This window comes from Stegostoma tigrinum, chromosome 10 (assembly GCF_030684315.1).
Source record: "Stegostoma tigrinum isolate sSteTig4 chromosome 10, sSteTig4.hap1, whole genome shotgun sequence".
Classification (NCBI taxonomy): domain Eukaryota; kingdom Metazoa; phylum Chordata; class Chondrichthyes; order Orectolobiformes; family Stegostomatidae; genus Stegostoma; species Stegostoma tigrinum.
Genome location: NC_081363.1, coordinates 24759146 through 24785046, shown reverse-complemented (window position 1 = coordinate 24785046; position 25901 = coordinate 24759146). Strand labels below are relative to the sequence as shown.

Below are 25901 nucleotides of genomic sequence, written 5' to 3'. Positions count from 1 at the left end.
GATTCCTTTCATGTGGCAAATTTTAATCAAACTCTTTCAGTCGTCAATACGTCCTCAGCATGACACCAGCACAGTCAGATGGTGAACTGTGGGTTGTTGAATTGCATTTGGAAATTACAAAATATATTGTTTTTTTATTAAAATAAAGCAGAATCTGGGCACAGAAGACTGGGAACAGCTCTTTGTAGATAGGTCTACAGTGGACCAATAGAGGGCATTAATAAAGGAGCTAGGGAGAGCACAGGTCCAAAATGTGCCCTTTAGAGGAAATGCAGGAACAAACTCTGTATGTCTAGAACAGTTCAGGATTGGATATAGAAGAAGAGTTGGGCTTTTAACAAGTTAAAGAGAGCAATTCAGCTGCAATCCTAGAGGAATACAGAAAGTGCAGGAGGGAATTTAAGAAAGCAATTAGAAGAGCAAGGAGGGGGCATGAGAACGGACTTGCAAACAGGATTAGGGAGAATCCTAAGATGTTTGATAAATACATTAAAGGGAAGAGGTTAAGCAGGCAAAGAGTAGCGCCCATTAGGAGCCTATGTGTGAAGCCAGAGGGTATTTGAAAAGTGTTGAATGAGTCCTTCCACATAGAACATAGAACATTACAGCACAGTACAGGCCCTTCGGCCCTCGATGTTGTGCTGACCTGTCATACCAATCTCAAGACCATCTAACCTACACTATTCCATGTACATCCAGATGCTTGTCCAATGATGACTTAAATGTACTTAAATTTGGCGACTCTACTACCGTTGCAGGTAAAGCATTCCATACTCTTACTACTCTCTGAGTAAAGAAACTACCTCTGACATCTGTCCTACATCTTTCGCCTCTCAATTTAAAGCTATGCCCCCTCGTGCTCGCCGTCACCATCCAAGGAAAAAGGCTCTCCCTATCCACCCTATCTAACCCTCTGATTATTTTATATGTCTCAATTAAGTCACCTCTCAACCTTCTTCTCTCTAACGAAAACAGCCTCAAGTCCCTCAGACTCTCCTTGTAAGACCTTTCCTCCATACCAGGCAACATCCTAGTAAATCTAATCCTAGTAATCCTTCTCTTCTGACTTCTCTCTGGAAAAGGAGAATGTTGGTACGGAATTCAGGAAAAGGGACTGTGAGGAAGTTGCACAATTTGACATAGGAAGTGGGAGGGTATTGAAGAAAACAAATAAATTCTTTGGCCCCGATGAATTGCATCCCAGGCTGCTGTGAAAGGTGAGGCAGGAAATTGCAGCGGCTGTAGCATCAGCTGTGGCATAGAGTATAACAGCAAGGAGGTAATGTTGGATTTGTACAAAGCGTTAGTTAGGCCACAACCGGAGTATTGTGTGCAGTCATGGTTACTTCACTACAAGAAGAATGTGATACCATGAGAGGGCGTACAGAGGAAGTTCACCAGGATGTTGCCTGGGATGGAGAGCAAGAAGAAGAGTCTCAATGGGCTTGAGTTTTTTTTAGAGCAAAGAAGACTGAGGAACAATATGATTGAGGTGTACATGATTATGAGGGGTATGGACAGGATGACTAGAGGGGTACCGATATCCTGGGGGGGAAATTTGCTAAGGCTGTTCGGGTGGATTTAAAGTAATTCAGCAGGGGGATGGGCACAAAATTGTAGTTCGACTATAGAAAAGGTTGAGAGTAGGGTGGTCCGAAATAAAGTTTCAGGGAAGCAAGATGGCACCAGCAAGCAAGAAGTTGGTTTGAAGTGTGTCTACTTCAATGCCAACAGCGTCCGGAATAAGCTGGGTGAACTTGCAGCATGGGTTAATACCTGGGACTTCGATGTTGTGGCCATTTCGGAGAGATAGATAGAGCAGGGACAGGAATGATTGTTGCAGGTTCCGGGATTTACATGTTTCAGTAAGAACAGAGAAGATGGTAAAAGGGGCGGAGGTGTGGCATTGTTGGTCAAGGACAGTATTACAGTTGCAGAAAGGATGTTTGGGGACTCGTCAAATGAGGTAGTATGGGCGGAGGTTAGAAACAGGAAAGGAGAGGTCACCCTGTTGGGAGTTTTCTATAGGCCTCCAAATAGTTCCAGAGATGTAGAGGAAAGGATAGTAAAGATGACTGTCAATAGGAGTGAAAGAGACAGGGTAGTTGTCATGGGGGACTTCAACTTTCCAGATATTGACTGGGAACACTATAGTTCGAATACTATAGATGGGTCAGTTTTTGTCTAGAGTGTGCAGGAGGGCTTCCTGACACAGTTTGTAGATAGGCCAACAAGTTCGAAGCCACATTAGATTTGGTACTGGGTAATGAGCACGGCCAGGTGTTAGATTTGGAAGTAGGTGAGCACTTTGGTGATAGCGATCACAATTCTATTATTTTTACTTTAGTGCTGGAAAGGGATAGGTGTATACCACTGGGCAAGAGTTATAGCTGGGGGAAAGGCAATTACGATGAGATTAGGCAAGATTTAGGGAGCATAGAATGGGGAAGGAAACTGCAGAGGATGGGCACATGAGAAATGTGGAGCTTATTCAAGGAAAAGCTCCTGTGTGTCCCAGATAAATATATACCTGTCAGGCAGGGAGGAAGCTGTAGAGTGCGGGAGCCGTGGTTTACGAAGGAGGTGGAATCTCTGGTCAAGATGAAGAAGAAGGCTCAGTTAGGGCACTTGAGGGCTACGAGCTAGCCAGGAGAGATCTAAAGTGAGAGCTCCGAAGAGCCAGGAGGAGACATGAGAAGTTGTTGGTGGATAGGATCAGGGTAAACCCTAAGGCTTTCTATAGGTATTTAGGGAATAAAAGAATGACGAAAGTAAGATTACGCCCAATCAAGGATAGTAGTGGTAAGTTGTGATGGAGTCAGACGAGATAGGGGAAGCGCTAAATGAATATTTTTCAACAGTATTCACTCTAGAAAACGACAATGTTGTCGAGGAGTATACTGAGATACAGGCTATTAGACAAGGTGGGATTGAGGTTCACAAGGAAGAGGTATTAGAAATCCTTCAGAAGGTGATGATAGATAAGTCCCCTGGGCTGGATGGGATTTATCCTCGGATCCTCTGGGAAGCCAGGGAGGAGATTGCCGAGCCTTTGGAATTGATCTTTAACTCGTCATTGTCTACAGGAATAGTGCCAGATGACTGGAGGATAGCAAATGTGGTTCCCCTGTTCAAGAAGGGGAGTAGAAACAACCCTGATAATTATAGACCAGTGAGCCTTACCTCAGTTGTTGGTAAAGTGTTGGAAAAGGTTATAAGGGATAGGGTTTATAATCATCTAGAAAAGAATAAATTGATTAGGGATAGTCAGCACGGTTTTGTGAAGGGAAGGTCGTGCCTCACAAACCTTATTGAGTTCTTGGAGAAGGTGACCAAACAGGTAGATGAGAGTAAACCAGTTGATGTGGTGTATAGGGATTTCAGCAAGGCATTCGATAAGGTTCCCCACAATAGGCTATTGCACAAAATGCGGTGGAATGGAACTGTGGGAGATATAGCAGTTTGGATCGGAAATTGGCTTGCTGAAAGAAGACAGAGGGTGGTAGTTGATGAGAAATGTTCATCCTGGAGACCAGTTACTCGTGGTGTACCGCAAGGGTCGGTGTTGGGTCCACTGCTGTTTGTCATTTTTATAAATGACCTGGATGAGGGCATAGAAGGATGGGTTAGTAAATTTGCAGACGATACTAAGGTCGGTGGAGTTGTGGATAGTGATGAAGGATGCTGTAGGTTGCAGAGAGACATAGATAAGCTGCAGAGCTGGGCTGAGAGGTGGCAAATGGAGTTTAATGCAGACAAGTGTGAGGTGATGCACTTTGGTAGGAGTAACCGGAAGGCAAAGTACAGGGCTAATGGTAAGATTCTTAGTAGTGTAGATGAGCAGAGAGATCTCGGTGTCCATGTACACAGATCCTTGAATGTTGCCACTCAGGTTGACAGGGTTGTTAAGAAGGCATACAGTGTTTAATTTTATTTTAATAGAGGGATCGGGTTCTGGAACCAAGAGGTTATGATGAAGCTGTACAAAACTCTGGTGCGGCCGCACTTGGAGTATTGTGTACAGTTCTGGTCACCGCATTATAAGAAGGATGTGGAAGCTTTGGAAAGGGTGCAGAGGAGATTTACTAGGATGTTGCCTGGTATGGGGGGAAGGTCTTACGAGGAAAGGCTGAGGGGCTTGAGGCTGTTTTCATTACAGAGAAGAAGGTTGAGAGGTGACTTAATTGAAACATATAAAATAATCAGAGGGTTCGATAGGGTGGATAGGGAGAGCCTTTTTCCTCGGATGGTGACGGCGAGCACGAGGGGGCATAGCTTTAAATTGAGGGGTGAAAGTTATAGGACAGATGTCAGAGGTAGTTTCTTTACTCAGAGAGTAGTAAGGGAATGGAACGCTTTGCCTGTAACTGTAGTAGATTTGCCAACTTTAGCTACATTTAAGTCGTCATTGGACAAGCATATGGACGTACATGGAATAGTGTAGGTTAGACGGGCTTGAGATCAGTATGACAGGCCGGCACAACTTCGAGGGCCGAAGGGCCTGTACTGTGCTGTAATGTTCTATGTTCTATGTTCTAAAGCAGCTATTCCCCCTTGGTTGAGGGGCCAATCACAAGAGGACATAGATTTCGGGTAAGGGGCAGGAGGCTCAGAAGAGATCTGGGAATACAAACTCTTTCACTCGAGGGGTGGTGGGAATCTAGAATGTACTGTCTGGGAAGATAGCGGAGGCTGGATATCTTACAACTTTTTTCAAACAAAAAAGATATTTGGATGTGTACTTCAAATATCATTACGTCCAAGGATGTAGGGTAAGTGCAGGAATTTGGGATTAGCACACTTTTAGTGGTAGTTATGTTGGTGCTGACTCGATTGGCCAAAGGGTCTTTTCTGCAATGTGTATATCTGTAAATCTATGAATCCATGTATCTTAAATTTAACAGAGAGAGAGAGAGAGAGAGAGGGGGAGCTGGACTAGTATGTCAGAGGCCTTTCATTTTGAAACATATCCTTCTCTATGCTAGTTGTCCTGCTGTGCAAAACAAGTGTGTTGTGGTGTGCATTTGCTTCAGCCTTACTTCAGTGACTGCTCTCCTACTCTGATGACATACACAGTTTGATACTTTAGTGTAACATTATGGAAGCATCATACTGTTGAGATGTTGTCATTCAGATGACGCAACGTATTGTGGTCTTGTCTTCCCTCTCAGGTTAACATAAAGGCTTTTAGAACCTTAAATGTAGGAAAACAGGTGTCCTGTAAATACTTATTTCTCAACTAACACTGCAATAATCACCTGACCAATTGTTTTATTCACGCTTGTGGCAACTCGCAAACAATGGTTGTTTGCTTATGTAGCAATAATAACTGCTCTTTAAAGCTGACATTGGCTATGAAGTGGTTTTGAACCTTCTCAGGATGTGAAAAGCATAATGTACGTGCACTTTATTTGTAATTTTACCTTGATAGTCTGTTGTTAGTGTGAGTCACAAATGCTTCAGTTGCAGAGAGAAAGGGTTACGTGAATTATTTCAAACTTCTGAATCTTATTTCCCATTCTCCTTCATCTATTTGCCATTTAGAATCATAATTTTATCACCTTTGGAGCCCATGAGGCTGCGGAAGCTAAGTATATTTTCTGCAGTAAACATGACCACTACAGGAGCCTGGGATTTGGAAATGAGAAATACCCCTGAATGGTGGACATCACAGGGAAAGTCTGTATGACCCATGTTGATTTCGCTGAGAAGGTGGTGGTGCATTTTCCGCTGTAGTTCTTGAGATTGTCCGCTTACAATTGGATGAAACATGCCAGGATATTGGCCCAGCGGCAATGACAAAATTGAAATAAATCTCCGAGCCAACATGAAATGATTTATGACAAAAGTATCACTACAGTTGCCAGAAACAATTAATAATTTCACCAGTGCTTATTGTGTGCCAGGGGCATGAGAGAGGAGAGGTGTGTGTTACAAGGATCAGAGTGAGTTGCGATCATTATCCAACATAATTTCCTGGATTTCTTTTGAAGGGGGGCTGGGTTAAGCTCAATGTGATTCTCCTTGTGATTGAGTAATTTGTCAGGAAAGCATGAAGGATGAGTATTTGAGTAAGACATCCTATCACTGGAAGGGAGAAAGGTGGAGGAAAAAAATAATTCTCCAGTCTTTATCAAATTATGAAAGCACATTGTTCATTTTACCTGAGGATGGACCTTTTGGTCATTCATCTATCCTGTTAAAACATCAATAACCACTCAGCTATTAATATCCAACATGAGACCATTCAGATAATTGATTGACATTTAAAGATTAAAATAATCTGAGGAATGCCATTTTATAATACTCACCCTGTCAGCAGTGTTTGCAATAATTAACTTGGTTAATGATGATGTTTCTGTTTCAGTGAATTTCTAGCAGAATAATCTGATCACGTAATTCTAAATGATTTATTTATCACCACCAGGAACAGGAAAATATTGGATCAAACAGTAGGAAACATTTGGTTAAAATGCATACCATCGAACAAGAAATTTTGAATTGGTGGAATTCTATACCTATGCTTGAGACCTGAATGCTAAATCACACAAATAAGAGAATACCTTCAGAAAAGATACAACTTTGCCTAAAAATATGATTTGTTCTCCAGAGCTTTGTTGCATACACTACATGCACAAAGATGACTTTGACCATTATTTATTGTTCTTTCTTTTTATCCAACCTAACAATTACATTCTGGACACAATCAGCCTTGCATTACAAGAACCTTAAACAAATGAGTAAATCACAAAAATGAATAAAATGATTAGGGGTTTGTAGATGATCTCTCAGCATTTTATAAATTGAGATAGATAGCAGGTTAATTACTGATGTCCATGAATTGTCAGTTTGGTGTTGCTTTCCTTGACATTAATTTGCGGCAGAAATACAAAGGAAGTAATGTTTTGACAAGCCAGCACATGCACATATACAGTCCTTGATCAGTGATTTAAGTGGTACAATTTCAGATACCAGCACTGCCAAAATGGTACGATTGGTGTCTGGTTATCCTCTCAGGAACCATAGTGAGGCAATGGCCTACTGGTATCATCACTAGACTATTAATCCTGAAACTCAGCTATTGTTCTGGGGACCTGATGGAATTTGGATTCAATAAAGAATCTGTATTTAAGGATCTAATGATGACTATGAAACTGTTGGCAGGAAAACCCATCTGGCTCACTAATGCCCTCTAGTGAAGGAAATCTGTGGTCCTTACCTGGCCTGGTGTGATTTAACCAATGTGGTTGACCCTGAACTGCAATTGGGAATGGGTGATAAATGATCTCTATTTGAAACAATATCCAGGAATTGATTTCAGATAATGATCACAATATCCCTCTGGACCTTCTACGATCCACCTCTTTCTCCTGTGTCCCTGCCAACGAGGCAGAGATGTCTACATCCTGTGAGTGAATTAAAAAGAAATGAGTTTCTTTTGGTAGATCCACTGCCACCAACTCTTCTTCTTGGTCTGAGTCTAAATTACTGATATTGAATGGCCGACCACACAAAGCCTTCAGGCAAAGTCGGCTCAGTCTCCAACAAAAATAGTCAAAGATTTATTAAATGTTACTTAATAGCTAGATAAATTACATGGGACACACTATTATTTCTGGGAGGTGAACTCAGTTTAAGGGTAAGTATACAACCGTGAGTTACCCGAATACAAGACCAGGACAACTAATACACACAAGTTTACTGTGCACACACTGACATTGATTAGTCCCTCCTCGGAACAGTTCTTCATCTCCTAAGTTTATATTGTGATATCAGTTAACCCATTCAGGTACAAATTGCCTTATACAACAGTAAAACTATTGTAAAAACTGAAAGAACTGTGGATGCTGGAAATCAGAAACAGAACCAGAAATTTCAGGAAAAGTTCAGCAGGTCCGACAGCATCTGTGGAGCGAAATCAGAGATAACGTTTTGGGTCCAGTGACACTTCCTCAAACTATTTTTCTAAGTGTAATAAATGAACAAATTCTATCTTTTGAAAAATATTATCATTACCATTTTTAACATGAACTTTAAATTTACATTTTTATATCTGTTGTGTAGATGCAATCATACGGTTTATTTATTGAAAACCTCCTGTATAGATATTTTATTGATACACATGTGGGTAATATACCTCAGTTTTTCAAAACATCCTTCTGAGCACAAATGTTACGTAGATTTCATCTTATGGCACATCATTGACTGTACCAAGAACAAACTGGTGTGTGCTTATGTATTCTTGACAGGATATAATTCCTGCTCCCTCTCTTTGCTTTCTTTATTTACCTGGCTGCTATCAGCTACTACAGAATGCTGCTCCATGACTGAGTATATCTATTGACTCTCCTTACATTAGCACTTTTTAAGAACTAGTTTACGGGTTTAATCAGTGCGTTGTAGAAGACTTATCTAGGTGCTGGTTATCTTTGACATAACTGCTTGTTAGAGGAAATATCCCAGATTTTCCATTCCTGCAAAGGCTGACTGATGTATTTTGCTCTGTGCTAACAGAGAGAGACCTTGAGGTTTTTCTGGTGGGGGATGGCGTAGGGTGGTGGTGTGTGCATGCTACTCCAGCATGAACAAACTTTGCCCTCCCTCAACATGTTGACATTCAGTCATCTTCCAGTAGGGGTCACTAGATCACAACCAGGGAGCAGAAGTTAGGGCCAGAGATAGTCGTAAATGCAGATGCTGGAGAATCTGAGATAACAAGGTGTAGAGCTGGATGGACACAACAGGCCAAGCAGCATCAGAGGAGCAGGAAGGCTGATATTTCAGGCCTAGACCCTTCTTGTGTTGAGCTACTGTTTTACCACCATGTCTTACCAATTCTTTCAGTCATATTAAAAGTGTAGAAAATGAGCACTCAAAATCTCAAATCAAACTACTAATAAATCTTTGGGAACAGCTTTTCCGTTTTGCAGTATGAGTGCACACTCAACTTCAGTGAGCATACCTTTCAATTATGCAACTCCAGCCAATGCAAGAGCAGGTCGGTGGAGTCAAGTTAAAGGGAACCCATGTGTCTGCTAATGTTTAATCTCGCTAAAACTGTGGAGGCTATCAGCTCAGAGTGTTGTTTATTGTGTCACAGCTGGTACATAATTTACCTTTAAGAGAGAAGCTCTTGATATCATCATTGTATCACAGCATCGGACCTAATGGTATAAAGAGATCAATGTCTATCTTACTGTAGCCACTTGCAGTATGACACAATGGAAAAAATAGACAGAAGTTTCTCAGCAAATTTCTCAGCACTAGTCCAGGCACAAAAATGCTTATGAACATAATATATGTAGATACCAGGAGCTATAATAGATATTCTTTGGGTCTTTTAGTACTATTATCCATGTCTAGCTCTTATTAGAGGATCTAACATAAACTTTGCTTCATTGGGTGTAAATACCCTGCTGAAGGCAAAAAAGTCCCATTACTACACTTGTGATAGATGGTGATCAGATCACAGACCACGCAGATACATTTAGTTGCTTTCTCTGTCAAAATCATTATACTAAGTGCAAATGTTTCCTGGGTTAGAGTAGCTGACTGTGAAGAACATTTTATATTGACTGGCTCTACAATACTACAGCCTTGCTTGATTTGGGTACTGGGTATGCCACTGACATTCAGTTCATACTATCTTGAACTCAGTTCAAAAAGGCCTGACCCAGGGAGATATCAATGTTTGGTGTTATGGGCCTGGTTAAAGAATATCCTTTCAAGTAGCAATTTTAAATTTGAAATCCTTGTTATTTATTTCCAAAATTAAGGCACAAGGCTCCCTAATTTAAAAGAGAAAGTTTTTGCTTTACAAGTTTCACAACATCAAAACACTAAGTTCAAATGAAGTAACCTCATTCTCAAACACAGAACTTAAGTTAAATATAAATTAACATAGTGCTTGTGATTGTTAAATTACATGACAGATGGAAATAAGACTGATCAAACAAACTCGTTTAGCTTTCTCAATTACAATGTCCTTCAAAACTCTGCCTTCCTCACAAAAAAAATTCAGTTCCTTTCCTTCTAGGAACTAGCCTGATCTCCCACTGAGTTCACAACTGACCTGAATCACATGGAGTCAGCCTTCACCATAATAGCACACATTTTTGAGACCATTTGGATGACATAGACCTAATGTTATCTTCAAATAACAGAAACAGTTATAGCAACTGAATTTTATTTTCAGCTTCAGCATGTAGTCATTATTTTCTTCAGCCTACCTCTACTTAAAAGAATCATTGTCAATTGACAAGCCTTAAGGGCATTGTGTATGAAATAACTCCACCGAAGCCAGTATCCCATCACCAACTCATCCTTCCTTCCTTTACACTTGAAGAGTCCTTGACTTTAGTACTGCCTCTTCAGCTGCTCATTAGCTGCCAGCTTTCCAATCTCTGGTGTTGCTCTTTTTACTTGTCAGCCAGGGCTCCCTGATTGGACCAGATTAACAGCCCAATCTTTTAAACTTGGAGTCTAAGCATATAGAGCTAGAATTAGCAAGAAGAACATAAAGCTGTAAGAATATACATAGGTCAATTGGACCTGAGAAACTGCTCTGCCATTCGATAACATAACGGATAATCTGATTGTGGCCTTTATTAAGGGGCAGCACAGTAGCTCAGTGGTTAGCACTGCTGCCTCACAGTGCCAGGGACCGATTCCAGCCTCGACCGACTCTCCGTGTGAAGCTTGTACATTCTTCCCATGTCTGCATGGGTTTCTGCTGGGTGCTCGAGTTTCCTCCCACGGCCTAAAAATGTGCAGATTAGGTGGACTGGCCATGCTAAATTACCCATAGTGTTCAGGGAAGTGTAGGTTAGGTGCACTAGCCATGGGAAATGCAAGTATACAGGGACAGAGTAAGGGGATGGGTCAGAGTGGGACAATCTTCAGCGGGTTGTCATGGACTGGTTAGGTCAAACCTCCTGTTTCCACACTGTGGGGATTCTATATAATTCCACTTCCCTGCCTGTGTCTGCTAACCATTGCTTCCCTTGTTGATCAAAAATCTGCCTATCTCAGCCTTGAACAGATTCAATGACCCATCCTCTGCAGTTCACTGGGGCAAACACTTCCAAAGAATCAATGGATTTCCATGAGAAGAAATTCCTCATCATTCCCAACTTCAAAAAGAGGGAATCCTTTATTTTGGAACTGGACCATTACAGATTCTCCCACAAGATCTAAATTGATCTTTAAACAAATTAATTAAAACTTTCTCACATTAGTTTTCCAGGTAACACGTCCGTCTAAATTAAAGATGAATTGAAACTACCCTAACATTCTCTCATTGAAGAACTGTTGTAAATACTTCCTGAATTTGTGAACCAGATGTTAGTATAAAAGGATACACTGTATTTTTCAAGAGTTAAAACCAATTGCTCATAACATTTTACGATTAGAGTACTTAGAATGTTTTATTTTAGAAAGCAATTATAATCGTGAGCATGAGTGTGATAGAGATCACATGGTAATATATGCAGAGATTAGTTTAAATGATTGCAAACCATGTCCATTAATCCAAAACAGATTCATGTTGTGAAGGCTGCAATCAACATTTAACACCTCTAACCATCCTAATTCAGAAGCTTTGGATAGGGACTGTTCATCCAGTTGTTTATTTGCTAAATTGACAAAAGAGATTTTTCCATTTTTTTAATTTCAATCAATGAGTGGTCAGTTGGAAAGATAAAGACAGAGGTGATACGATATTTTTACCTGTGTCTTTGCTCATTCTTTGAATTTGAGAGATGGCCATAACTCTGCAACCAGCACAACATCTTTGAGGGAATTAAGTGTGGCTGATGATGTTTACCATCTGATTGTATCCATGGCAACATTTCTATATTCCACTTCTTCCATTTGCCTAAGTTTTTTCAAATTTGGTGAGTGCCTTTTCTGTTTGGTAATGCTTCTTATACAGGCATAAAGTATTTGAGAGCAATAGAAAATTCCAAGGCTGCTAATTGATGCTGGGCCTCCCTGAGCCGTAATATAGATGACAAGGAGGCCATCAGACTGCTCTTTCTCCTTCACTACTACCTCTTCTGTTGTCGCTGCTCTCCGAGTCTGGGATTGGTAAATTTAGGCTTATAGTTGGGATGGATATGTGAATGATGGCGTACATTGGTTTATCTATTGCATTGGGTCTGCCTCAGTATCTCACGCCACACTCAGATAAAGAGAGGAAGATGGTCTTTAACAGTGGTGTCCTTATCAGATGTGAGAGTAGAAGTAGGCCATTGAGCCTGAGTTTGCTGTCATTCAAAGAGATTATGATTGCTCTGATGATCCTCAACTCCACTTTCTCTATAACCATAGCTTCCCTTACCGGCTGAAAACCTGTCTCAATTTGAAAAACCTCTGAGAAAGGAAATTCCACCCAATTATCTGCCTTCAACTATAGCCTCTAATAAAAAATACTAACATTGTTATATAATTACAGATATATATTTGACTGCCAATGTTGTGAGTTGTCCCACAGCCAATCAACAGCCTAACGTACTCGCTTTCTAACTGACAGGGCTTGATCATCAGAGATGAGTGATATGACCATGTGGTATTGACACTGAAAGTTCCTTAGTTATGACTTTGAAATCACATGGGATCAGTTTAAAAATAGACAACTAAACTCCTTTTGACGGGGGGAGATAAAGATGTAGTGGTATTGTCACTAGGCTGTTAAATCAGAGACCCAGATCATGTTCTGGGGACTTAGGTGTGAATCCTGCCATGGCAGATGGTGGAATTTGAATCCAACAAATATCGGGAATTAACAGTCAAATGACGATCATGTATTCCTTGCTGATTGTTGGAAAAAACCCTCTGATCCACTGATGTCCTTTACAAAAGGAAATTGTCATCCTTAACTGGTCCATGTGACTCCAGACCCACAGCCATGTGGATGACTCTGGATTAGAATATAAGAGCAGGGAGGTACTGTGGAAGTTGTATAAGGCTGTTGTCAGATCTCATTTGGAATATTGTAACCAGTTTTGGGCCCTTATCTACGGACCAATTTACTAGCATTGGAGGAGTTCAGAGGAGTTTTTTTGAGAATGATCCCTGGAATGGTGACCTTGTCATATGAGGATGCTGGTCAGTATTTGATGAAGTTTAGAAGGATGCAGGGTGTTCTGGCTGAAACTCACAGAATAATGAGAAGCCTGGATAGAGTGGATATGGAAAAGAAGTTTCCAATTTTTGGATATACTAGGCCCAGCGGGCAGAGCTTCAGATTGAAGGGATGACCCTTCAGAACTAAGATTATGAAGTGAGAACAGAGGGCAGCTAATCTGTCGAACTCATTACTGCAGTGGCCTGTGGAGGCCAAGTTACTGAATGTGTTTAAGACAGTGGTAGGTAGGTTCTTGTTGAGTGAAGAGACCAAGCGTTATGGAGGGAAGGCAGGACAACGCTGTTCAGAAATATATTAGTCATGATCGAATGATGGAGCATACTCAATGGGCTGAATGGCTTAATTCTTCTCCTGTAGCTTATGATCTATAAGCTAAAAATTGATTAAGAGGAGATATTGGGCCCATCCCTTCCTCCCACCCCAAGCCGCACCCCCATCTACCTACTAACCTCATCCCACCTCCTTGACCTGTCCGATTTCCCTGGACTGACCTATCCCCTCCCTACCTCCCCACCTATACTCTCTCCACCTATCTTCTTTTCTCTCCATCTTCGGTCCGCCTCCCCCTCTCTCCCTATTTATTCCAGAACCCTCACCCCATCCCCCTCTCTGATGAAGGGTCGAGGCCGGAAACATAAGCTTTTGTGCTCCTGAGATGCTGCTGGGCCTGCTGTGTTCATCCAGCCTCACATTTTATTATCTTGGATTCTCCAGCATCTGCAGTTCCCATTATCTCTAATTTTCTGGAAACATGGTTTGAATCCTGCCATGACACATGGTGGAATATAAATTTAATAAAAATGTGGAGTTAAGAGTCTCATGATGACCATGCAACCATGGTTGATTGTCAGAAAAAGAAATCTGGTTCACTAATGTCCTTTAGGGGAAAAAGAATTGCTATCCTTAACTGGTCTGGCTCACATGTGACTCCAGATCCACATCAATACGGTTAATGCTGACTGCCATCTGAGAAATTAAGGATCAGCAGTAAGTGCTAGCCTAGCCAGCAACACCCTAGCCCTGTCAATTAATAAAAGAAAGTGTCATCATCATTTTTCTGCTACCTCACATTTACTGCAGATGGACACACCTCCATGGTCTACATATAATATCTTCTCTCTCTATCCCTCTCACTCACCAACGCCCCACACCCTTAATCTTGTATGCCCTCGACATTGCCTCAGGACATCTCATCATGATTCCCCACGCCATCCAGCATGGGCAGCTCCATTTTCATCACTTAATGCCTCCTTTTGTCACAAGTAAAGATAAGCCCACAGTAGGGCAGAGTGAATCACAATAGGACAAGGTTGGGCACATCACATCTGTCTCCACATTTCCTTTCAGAAGGGGACCTTTGCCTTACCGAGAGAACACAATGACCACTCATGTGGTGATGCTGAGATCCCCGTGGCCTGGCAACCAGGTAAGATTTATTGTCAAATGCTGTGTTGCTCTCTCAATGCAGTCACTGTGAATGTATTCTAAATATGTCCAAACTGCTAGCTATGTGTCATAACTCATTCTATCTCTTGTCTCCCATAGGCGCCAATGGTAACTGCACAGTACTCACCCGGAACATAGCAACTCTTCCAGGCATCACTTTGTCCTCCAGTCCTGATAAAGAAGCTGTGGATTCCTTATGGGAGGCTGCCTCCTGTATCCTCCAGGTTGATACGGATGCTAGGGTTTAGCTGGGCACACGTTCTGGTGAGTACATCCCTGCCAGTCTTTGGGGGTAGTTGAGGAAGAGACATCTTGGGTCAGGGGCACTGATAGGACTGTTATGAACCAGGCTCCTGCTCTGCATCTGGCAGGAGAGGACTCCATAGTGTTGGCCATTCAAAACTGATCCAAATGCACAGGTAGCCATAGGAACAGAAACCAGGTTGTCTGAGACACTGAGCAAACAGTATCAAAGCTTGGAGGACAGCTGTACATCTCTAGAATGTAATCACCTGGCTAACTCCATTGTCAGGCTATCAGCTGTTAGGGAATGTCTGATTCAGCCTCTGTGGGATATGTACATAGACCTGCACCCCATCGCTCTATCTGTTAGCACTCAGGCTCCAACGGCAAGGTGACAGGGAAAATGCGGGACCTTGTCACTAGTCCCTGTGCCCCTTCCTCTCAAGGAGAGGGTGGTGGCAGTGGGCACCCAGTTGGAGGAGGAAACATACACATGTATCACCAGGACATCTCCTCTCAGGGCACTTCAAAGGTGCCCAGCCTCTTCACCTTCGCCCTACCATTCTCCAACCTGTGGATGCTTGAGCCAAGAAGGCTGAGCCTACGTCTGTGTAGGACACACTCAGCATGTCCAGGCCTCTGACAACAAGTGCACCTGAATTAGGATATCAAATGTGGTTCCCATGTTCAAGAAGGGGAGTAGAGACAACCCTGGTAATTATAGACCAGTGAGCCTTACCTCAGTTGTTGGTAAAGTGTTGGAAAAGGTTATAAGGGATAGGATTTATAATCATCTGGAAAAGAATAAATTGCTTAGGGATAGTCAGCACGGTTTTGTGAAGGGAAGGTCATGCCTCACAAACCTTATTGAGTTCTTTGAGAAGGTGACCAAACAAGTAGATGAGAGTAAACCGGTTGATGTGGTGTATATGGATTTCAGCAAGGCGTTCGATAAGGTTCCCCACAATAGGCTATTGTACAAAATGTGGAGGAATGGAATTGTGGGAGATATAGCAGTTTGGATCAGAAATTGGCTTGCTGAAAGAAGACAGAGGGTGGTAGTTGATGGGAAATGTTCATCCTGGAGACCAGTTACTAGTGGTGTGCCGCAAAGCTCGGTGTTAGGTCCACTGCTATTTGTCATTTTTATAAATGACCTGGATGAGGGCATAGAAGGATGGGTTAGTAAATTTGCAGACGATACTAAGGTCGGTGGAGTTGTGGATAGTGACGAAGGATGTTGTAGGTTGCAGAGAGACATAGATAAGCTGCAGAGCTGGGCTGAGAGGTGGCAAATGGAGTTTACTGCAGACAAGTGTGAGGTGATGCACTTTGGTAGGAATAACCAGAAGGCAAAGTACAGGGCTAATGGTAAGATTCTTAGCAGTGTAGATGAGCAGAGAGATCTCGGTGTCCACGTACACAGATCCTTGAAAGTTGCCACCCAGGTTGACAGGGCTATTAAGAAGGCACACAGTGTTTTACCTTTTATTGATAGAGGGATCGAGTTCTGGAACCAAAAGGTTATGGTGAAGCTGTACAAAACTCTGGTGTGGCCGCACTTGGAGTATTGTGTACAGTTCTGGTCACCGCATTATAAGAAGGATGTGGAAGCTTTGGAAAGGGTGCAGAGAAGATTTACTAGGATGTTGCCTGGTATGGAGGGAAGGTCTTACGAGGAAAGGCTGAGGGACTTGAGGCTGTTTTCATTAGAGAGAAGAAGGTTGAGAGGTGACTTAATTGAAACATATAAAATAATCAGAGGGTTAGATAGGGTGGATAGGCAGAGCCTTTTTCCTCGGATGGTGACGGCGAGCACAAGGGGGCATAGCTTTAAATTGAGGGGTGAAAGATATAGGACAGATGTCAGAGGTAGTTTCTTTACTCAGAGAGTAGTAAGGGAATGGAACGCTTTGCCTGCAACGGTAGTAGATTCGCCAACTTTAAGTACATTTAAGTCGCCATTGGATAAGCATATGGACGTACATGGAATAGTGTAGGTTAGATGGTCTTGAGATTGGTATGACAGGTCGGCACAACATCGAGGGCCGAAGGGTCTGTACTGTGCTGTAATGTTCTATGTTCTATGTTCTATGAATTCACCCACCAAAATCTCTAAAGCTAACAGGCCCCATTATAGCGAAGCGCTCTCCAGTTCAAATGCAGCGCTAGACTGCACTTAGATATAGTGGGAAGCAAAGGATAAAGAAGACCTTTTGTTGGCACATGGGTAGGATTGGTGACATTATTGTAATTGCATTAGGTGTTTACTTTTCACCATTAGCTGGATGAGCAAATTTCATTTTATTTTTAATTACATTGATGAAGTTACAGAGGCTAGCCATCCTTATATTCCTCTTGTTCTGAGGAAGAGTCAGGCTGATTCAAAGTGTTAGCTCTGTTTCTCCCACCACAGATGCTGCCAAATCTGAGGCCTTTCCAGGCATTCTGTGTGTTTGTTTTGTTTTTCACCAGTAGTCTGTGGTTTGGAGACAGCAAGGACTACAGATGCTAGAAGCCAGAATCTATAGGTGTGAAGCTGGAACAGCACAGCAGATCAGACAGCATCTGAAGAACAGGCAAGTCAACATTTCGGGCCGAAACCCTTCATCAGGACTGGGGAGGGGGAGTGGAGCCCAGGGAAGGGGTTGGGGCTGGCAGAAGGATAGGTGGGATGGTGATGAGTGGATGCAAGTAGAGGATTATTGTGATTGGTCCGTGGGAAAGGTGGAGCAGATAGGTGAGAAGGCAAAAGGACAGGCGCGGGGGAAGCGGAGGCATCAGTCACATGGTCATCGACGAGTGAGCTAAACTCTCCCGTACTCACCTTTAGTCACAGACTCCACTAACCTTTCAACATCCTAAACTGATCTCCAACCTTCTCTGGGATCAGCCAATGCCATTGGCCACACAGATGCACCGACCACTTCTAATGACCATGTGACTGCCTCTTCTGCCAGCGTTGATGACCATGTGACTGCTGACATTGCTGACAATCATGTTACTTCTATTTTGACCGTGTGACTGCTCCATCACACACAATCACTCCTGATGAAGTCCCCACCCACCCTGCTGGCTCCAGCTCTACATCCAGCACCAGCCTCAAGCTCTGTATTCACCATACCCCACTCCATGACCCCTGACCTACTAAGGCTGAACAGTCAGTCCTCAGCAAAGGGCTCCCTTTCATTCCCCTGCACCCACACATAAACAAATGCCACTTACGCCATGGTGTCAAGCTCTTTTTCTGCACTTATTTCTTTGAACGGGAATCCAATCCATCCCCTAACTACCCCTTCTCCTACCTCTAGCAAACTCTATCCTCTGCATACTCCCTCCCAACCGCCTACCCTCCCTCAACCTCTTCATTTGAAACTGCTGCCATGACATCAATCGCTTGGATCTCTTCATCCCCCTCACTTATTCCAAACTCTCCCTGTCAGAGCCCACTCCCTTTGCTCGAACCTTAACCTCACAATTAAACCTGCCGGCATGTCGGACATGGTGGTAGTATGGTGTACTGACTTCTATATTGCTGATGCCTGACACCAGCTCTCTGACATCTCCTCCTACCATTGCCTTGACCAAGACCCCACCTCTGAGAACCAAGTCATCTTCTCCCAGTCCATCAGCAATCTCACCAGTTCAAGAGATCTCCCATCGACAGCCTCCAACCTGATTGTTCCCCAACCCTGCACCGCCCCATTTTATTTCCCACCCAAAATCCATAAACACGACTACCCTGATCACCCATTGTCTCTGCCTGCTCCTGCCCCATTGAGCACATCTCCTCCTCCCCCGACTCCATTCTTTCCCCTTTGGCCCAGGAACTCCCTAAGTACATTCATGACACAACACATACCCTCCACGTTTTCCAAAACTCTCAATTCCACAGGCCACAACACATAATTTTCACTATGGACGTACAGTCCTGTACACCTGTATCCCCCATATGGAGACCTAAAACGCCCTCTATTTCTTCCTCTCCCATAGGCCCAAACTGTCCCCCTTCACTGACACTCTCATTCGCTTGGCTGAGCTGGCCCTTACTCTCAACAATTTCTCCTTCGATTCTTTCCACTTCCAGCAAACCAAAGGGGTGGCCATGGACATCTGCACTGACCTGAGCTATGCCTGCCTCTTTGTCAGATTTGTGGAACAGTCCCTCTTCCACAACTACACTAATACCAACGCCATCCCTTACCTCTTCCTCCACTGTAGTGCTGACTGCATCACTGCGGCCTCATGCTCCCACGAGGAGTTTGAGCAGTTCATCAACTTCACCAACATCTTCCAGCTCATCCTCAAATTCACCTTCACTATTTCTGTCACCTTCCTCCCCTTCCTGGACCTCTCTGTCTCCAACTCCAGAAACAGACTCACCACCAACATGCATTTCAAACCATTGACTATCATGACTACCTCGGCTGCAAAAATGCTATCCCAGAGTCCAAACTCCTCAACCTCTGCCGCATCTGCTCCCAGACTGAGATGTTCTATTCCAGAACATCCCAGATATTTCCCTCCCTATTCCTGTCCACTTTCTGCAGGGATCATTCATTCCATGAATCTTTCATCAGCTCTACACTCCCCACAAACCTGTCCACCACATCCAGCACCTTTCCCTGCAAAAGTAGGAGGAGCAACCCCTGCCCCCATACCTCCACTCTCACCTCCATCAAAGGCCTCAAACCTTCCAAATCCGGGAGAGATTCACTTGCACTTCATTTAACCGGATCTATTGCATCCATTGCTCTGGATGTGGTCTCCCGTATATCAGGGGGACCAAACACAAATTTGGGGATCAGTTCTCAGAGCATCTATGCTCTGCATACAACAACCAACCTGACCTTCCAGTTATCATCCATTTTAATTCCCCTCCCCAATCCCCTGATGTCATGTCTTTCCTTGGCCTCCTCCAGTGTCAGAGTGACTTGAAGAACAATAGTTGATATTTTGCCTTGGGAGCTTACAGCCTAATGGCCTGAATATTGACTTCACCAGCTTCAAAGTCCCTCCACCTTATCCCACGCCCAGCCCTCCTGCTCCCATCCTGACCTAACCCATCCACTCCACCCTTCCCACGGAGAAATCACAGTACCCCCTACCTGCATCCACCTATCACCACCCTACCTACGCTTCTGCCAGCCCCAATCCCCTCCCGCTATTTATTTCTGTTTTCCCGTTCCCCCTCTCTTGTCCTAATGAAGGATTTTGGCCTGAAACGTTGGTTTACCTGCTTCTCAGATGCTGCCTGATCTGCTGTGCCTTTCTAGCCTCACACCTATAGATTCTGTACTCTGTGAGTGTATGTTTAATATTACTGCCCTTTAAATGGCCTCAGATTGTGCAAAAAGTGAATCTCCATGCCTGGTTGAACGAAAACAAACTTACTTCACCCTTTCCAGGTGTGATAACAGCCCGTTGCACACTTCCAATTCAATGAGGATGGTAGGGAACATAAACTAAATTTCACAGAGTGCGTCTCAGACTCAGCCATTCAATCTAGGTGACTCCAGACTTTTGTGTTGCTTTCTTCCTTGCTATCCCACCCAATCCCAAAGGCTTTACTCTTCTCTGCATTTCCATTGGATCCATTTATTTGACAGCTCATCTCCACACTTTATCCCCTGAGCTCCAGCCATGCAGCTTAGTCAAGACAAACACGACCATGTACTGTTGTCTCATTGAAGCTAGGGTGGAGGGGCTGTCAATGACCATCCCTTGCTTCCCCCCACGTTCTCCACCATCACCATAACAGTACCCCTTGTCCACCATGCTCTATTGTCTCCCATCCTTATATGTTCAGTTTACCCCCTTCATAATTATTACCAGCCCTACATCTCAGCATCTTGCTTCAAACCCCTACAAGTGACATACCCAGTGTTTCCACCACAGCCATGGCCCCAGAGAACTCCAACTGACTTCCAGTGAATAGACCCCTTGGTCTGAACACGGTCAACCTCCCTGATTGAATTGGTGAGGCAGTTGGACGGATATCATACCGTGCCCTTGACTCTGTGGGTATCTTCTGCCTGATGCCCAAAGATGTCGAGGTTAGATGGATTGGCTATTGCTAAATTGCCCATAGTGTGCAGGCTGGTAGAAGGACCATGGAAAATGCAGGGCTACAGGGTAGGGTAGGAGGTGGGTCTGATTGGATACTCTTTGGAGTGTCAGTGTGGACTCCATGGGCCAAATGACTTGGTCTCACACTGTAGGGATTCTACGATTTTATGATTCTATAATGGCTGCCTCCCTTGACCTGACTAAAACGTATTTCATTTAGAGTTTGCAACATAGCCATTTTATTGAAGCACATTCAGTACATTTATCACATGGACTGCTGGCAAACATTGTCGGCTTAACATTGATATAGCAAGGTGCTGTAGAGCAAGATATTCAACCCTTTGATTGATCACCGTTGAAAACCATGACAAGCTGCCTGGCTTTGTGTCTGAGCTAAAAGGCAAGGCTTGAGAGAAGGACTGTGAGCCCATAAGTTCTGAATGAAGTGAAAAATTCCAAAAGCAAAGGTGGTGCAGAGGAAGGCACGAAGTGAGTGATTGTTAAGGGAGCAAGCGAGGAACCCTGAGATACATTCTAGTCCTGGCAACAACATTGCAATAAAAAGTGAACGGAGGCCTCCAGATACCTGGTCTGACTTTCATGTCAGGAATTGTCTGTCTTATGAGATGTACATAAAACTGCATATAAATGATTAAGTATGATTAAATATGATAAGTACGATTAAGTGCTTATGAGATGTCTATGCATGTAAATACGTCCCCTGCCACTTATTAATGATCCTCTTATCTGGCCCTTCAAAATGTGATGCAAGATCGGACTCTTCTTCTCGACATCAAGAATCACATTTTTTTGAACTTACCATATTTTCTCAAGTGACTTGTTATTGCCCAGGTCACTCAGGGGCTGGTAAAATTCAGCCCAGAAAAACAGTAGATAGGTTCACTGTTTTTCATGCGCTGTTCAGTGACATAAGGTTCGGGGTGCATGCACATGATTTGGAAAACATTGTGGACTGTAAGTAGGACAGTGACAGACTCCAGGGCAGAGTCAGGCTGATTCAATGGGCAAACACGTGGCCAGCAGTTTGAAATGATCTATTTTGGCAGGAACATGAGGAGAGGCAGAATAAATTAATACATACAATTCCAAAGTGGGTGCAGGACTAGGAAACCTTCAGGGAAGATGCACACAAATTGTTGAAGCTGACAGGGCAGATTGAGAAAGTGTTTAATAAGGCATGAGGAATCTTGCGTTTTATAAATTCGGCCACAAATACAAAAAACAGTGAAATTGTGTTGAACAATTCAAAATCAGAGATTCATTTTCAACTGATATATATGCTTAATTTTGAGCACTGAACTGAAGGAAGGATGTGGGGACATTAGCTAAGGTTTAGAAGGATGTGTAAAATTGTTTCCAGGAAAGAGAGACTTCATTTTTATGGATAGTTTGGACAAACATGGGGTATTTCCCTTTGAGAATGTTGAAATTTGGTAGAGTTGTTCAAAACCAGGAAGGATCTGCATAGAGTAAATAAGAAGGCTTTGTTCGTTGTGATTTAGGGTGAATGGTTAAAAAAAAGAAAGTGACAAGAGTAAAAGATTTTGTACACAACAAATTTATTTTAGGTTCTGGAGTAGAATGCCTGAAATTTCATTTAATGAGGATTTAATTTTAACTGAATCATGATTTGAATAGAAAATGTTTGCAGGGCTATTTGTAAAAGGTGCAGAAGTGGAGTTAGCTAAGATGGTCTTTAGACAGTGGACATGGACATATTGGGCTGAATGGTCACTTCAGTGCAATAACCATTCTTTTATTCTCTGACTTGATGAGGATCCCCATCCTCCATAAAGGCTGTTTTATGACTGTTTCAATGTTTTCTCCTTCAACTCTATAAGTAGAGAAAGATTTTAATCTCATGTGTATAGGTTAGCTGTGTGCTTGCAAAGAGTTACACAGAATTTACAGGAGAGAAACTGTTCCATAACTTGATGGGAGGTTTGTTTGAAATCGTCAAAGTAATAAAAAACAAATTAGACACACAACTAAAGCTTTTTCTATGGCTTCAGTGCTAAAGTAATAAATAATTTTAGTCATGAAAAGTTTCTTGAAGTGATTTGCCAAAGAAAGTAAACAAAAACATGTCCAGCCATGTAAGCAAAATCCACTCAATACCAAACTGATTTCATGCTCACTGCTTTTCAGTTATTTTTAAGTTACAATATTTGGTAAGTCTATGATTGCTAATGAGCTCTGCAACCAGGAAGGAAGATAGTCATTTTGGGTGTTCTATCAAATTAATAATACTGTCACTTTCGATTTTTATGCAATCTGAGAAGCTTAGAAGCTTATGAGATTTCCTTTAATTCATTTCAGATTTTCAAGTGAGCTGTATGAAGAAGCCAAAAGACCAATAGACACATCTATTGAACACAAAGAATTTGTATAACAAGCTACACCAGTGTGGGATTGAAATAGCCGTTGTCAGTTACAGTTCAAAAGATATGTATATTAAAATCATGTGACAGTATTCATTGGATGAAGTAAGACATTTTGGGTTATAAATATCTTGGTGATGAAATGGAAATAATTTAGAGCTGTTGTAAAAACCTATTCTGCCTATTAGATTAGATTCCCTCCAGTGTGGAAACAGGCCCTTCGGCCCAGCAAGTCCACACCGCCCCTTGATATATCCCACCCAGACCCATCCCCCTATAACCACAGACCCCTGAACACTACGGGCAATTTAGCATGGTCAATCCACCTAGCCTGCACATCTTTGGACTGTGGGAGGAAACCGGAGCCCGGGTCCCTGGCGCTGTGAGGCTGCAGTGTTAACTATGCTAAAGGTTTACAAGGTGACAGCGTGAAGATGTAAAGGGGCATCAAGTGTTAGTCGTAGGGAGAAGAATTGAAGGAGAGTAGGAGATAGCCCGTAATAAAAATTCAAATGTTGGAATTTATTTACGTAAAGGATTCTTGATTGAATAAAGGTCTGAATGCACAAGAATGTTTATTTAAATTTGAATTGTGGAAGTCTTGGTTCTTCTACTCAGTGCAAATGTTCTCAGTTGTATTCCAGGAACAGTTTTCTCACAATGAATATCACTTCACTTCAAGCTACAATTTAATAAAACTATAAGTGGCTTATTCAAACACAAAGGGCAATACGTTTTGTTACATTTTAAATTATTTTTTCAGGACAACAACCTAGATGACAAAGCATGTCTGACTGATTTGACATTAAAAACTGTTGCGTCACTGTTACTGTGAGGATTTCTGTCAAAAGCAGCATTTACTGTCCATCCCAGTTTCCCTTGAGAAAGCAGCAGTGAGCCATTGCCTTTGCATTCATGTGGAACAACATTGTGCCATTAGGGAGGAAGTTGACAGACTTTGAGCCAACAACAATGAAGGAAGAGCTACGTCTAGATGCTTTGTGATTTGGGGAGGAATTTGCAAGTGGTGGCATTCCTATGCATCTGCTTCTCTTGTTCTTCTAGATGGGAGAAACCATGTATTTGGAACTGTAAAGCCTGTATGATTTGTTTTCTTTTTTTATTATTGTGGCCTGAAATGGGAAGGGGGTGGTTATAAAAGCAAGGATTATGGAAGGAATTGCTGCACTTTTAAAAACAAGTTTTTGAAATTCATTGTGTGTTGAGCTTACGCTGCTGCTTTAATCGAGCAATGTGAGGAGCAGTTTATGGAAGGCACAGCGCTGGGGGTGTGTGCAGAGTGAGATTTGACCGGCTGGTTTGTTTGTGCTTTTGTGACCTGTGTGAGTACTAGATGTATACCAGGGAATACCAGAGTCAACTTTCTGTTTGTTTCTAAACAACTTGTGAGCATGAATAATATAGTAAGAAGCCATTGGACCTTTGGTAGGGCACACTGTCTATCTGCAGTAAAAGTACCTGAAGTCCTGAAGAAACTCAGCTATTTTCTCTGAACAGTTGCTGTAATCTGTGCTCTCAACCAGTGAATAAGTGTAGGTCATGCACTCATCATCCTCCTGCAAGGAAGTGAAGGAACCTGAAGAATAGAATGTCCTATCAAGACGAAAGGATCATCGCAGCAAACTCTGGGGAGATGTATTATTGAACTGTGGTTGCCAGTATTTTATTCCATAAAAGCAAAGTTTACATGTCTCTTTTTGTGTCTGTATGTGTATGTGGAGGTTTTGGAGGGGTTTAGAGCTTTAACTAGTAGAACATATGTTGACAATTCTTGGCTGTTTACATGTCATTAGAAAGTGTTTATTTGTAATAAGCAGCAATTCTTGTTAAGAACAGGAATCCAGTCAGTGTTTTCTGTGAACCTGATTCCAAAAGACACATAAATCAGGACATTGCGCACTTTTACAGGATCCAGTAACTCTTGTGGCAACCTCAGGAGTATTGGAGCTTTAGAATCAATGTACTTTCCCAAGGGAGTTGTAATAGAATGTGCAATCAAAAGAGTTGCAGCAAGTGTCAGAATGCAACTTGTAGATTATAAAGACTGATGCCAATGTAACAGGGGAAATGGATGTTGTGAGTGAGGAGTAGGTGGCAGATTAAAGGGACTGCTTTATTTTGGATGGTATTGAACTTCTTCAACACATTTGAGCTTCACTTCTTCAGACAAATGGAATCATTCTGTCTCATGCCTGACTTATGCTTGTAGATGGTGGACAGGTTTTTCAGGAATCAGGAGTTGATTTACTCTCTGCTGAATTTTCAGCCTCTAACCTGTTCTTTAATATTTATATTTATACGTCTGGTACAGTTAAGCCTTGGTGAATGATGATCCAAAGAAAGTTGAGGCTGGGGCATTCAACAATGATAATGCTTTTGATGTAATAAGAATGATTCTGGTGATGAATTGCTTGTCAAATGAGGAGCAGTTGAGGTCTCTGGGTATATACTCAATGGAGTTTAGAAGGATGAGGGGAGATCTCATTGACATTTACAGGATATGGAGAGGACTGGATACAGTGAAAGTAGCGAAGATATTTCCCCTAGTAGGAGAGACTGGAACCTAAGGGCAC

At 42.5% G+C, this 25901-nt stretch overlaps 1 long non-coding RNA gene across 1 annotated transcript in view; it reads left to right on the top strand.

The window, feature by feature from the left end:
* LOC125455357 (uncharacterized) overlaps positions 1 to 23384 on the top strand; it is a 47274-nt gene extending 23890 nt beyond the window's left edge. Inside the window, exons 2-3 of the long non-coding RNA XR_007248233.1 lie at positions 14693 to 14857; positions 23246 to 23384. This is a non-coding gene — a long non-coding RNA (uncharacterized LOC125455357). The remainder of the gene's footprint in view (positions 1 to 14692; positions 14858 to 23245) is intronic.
* The last annotated feature ends 2517 nt before the right edge of the window (positions 23385 to 25901 follow it).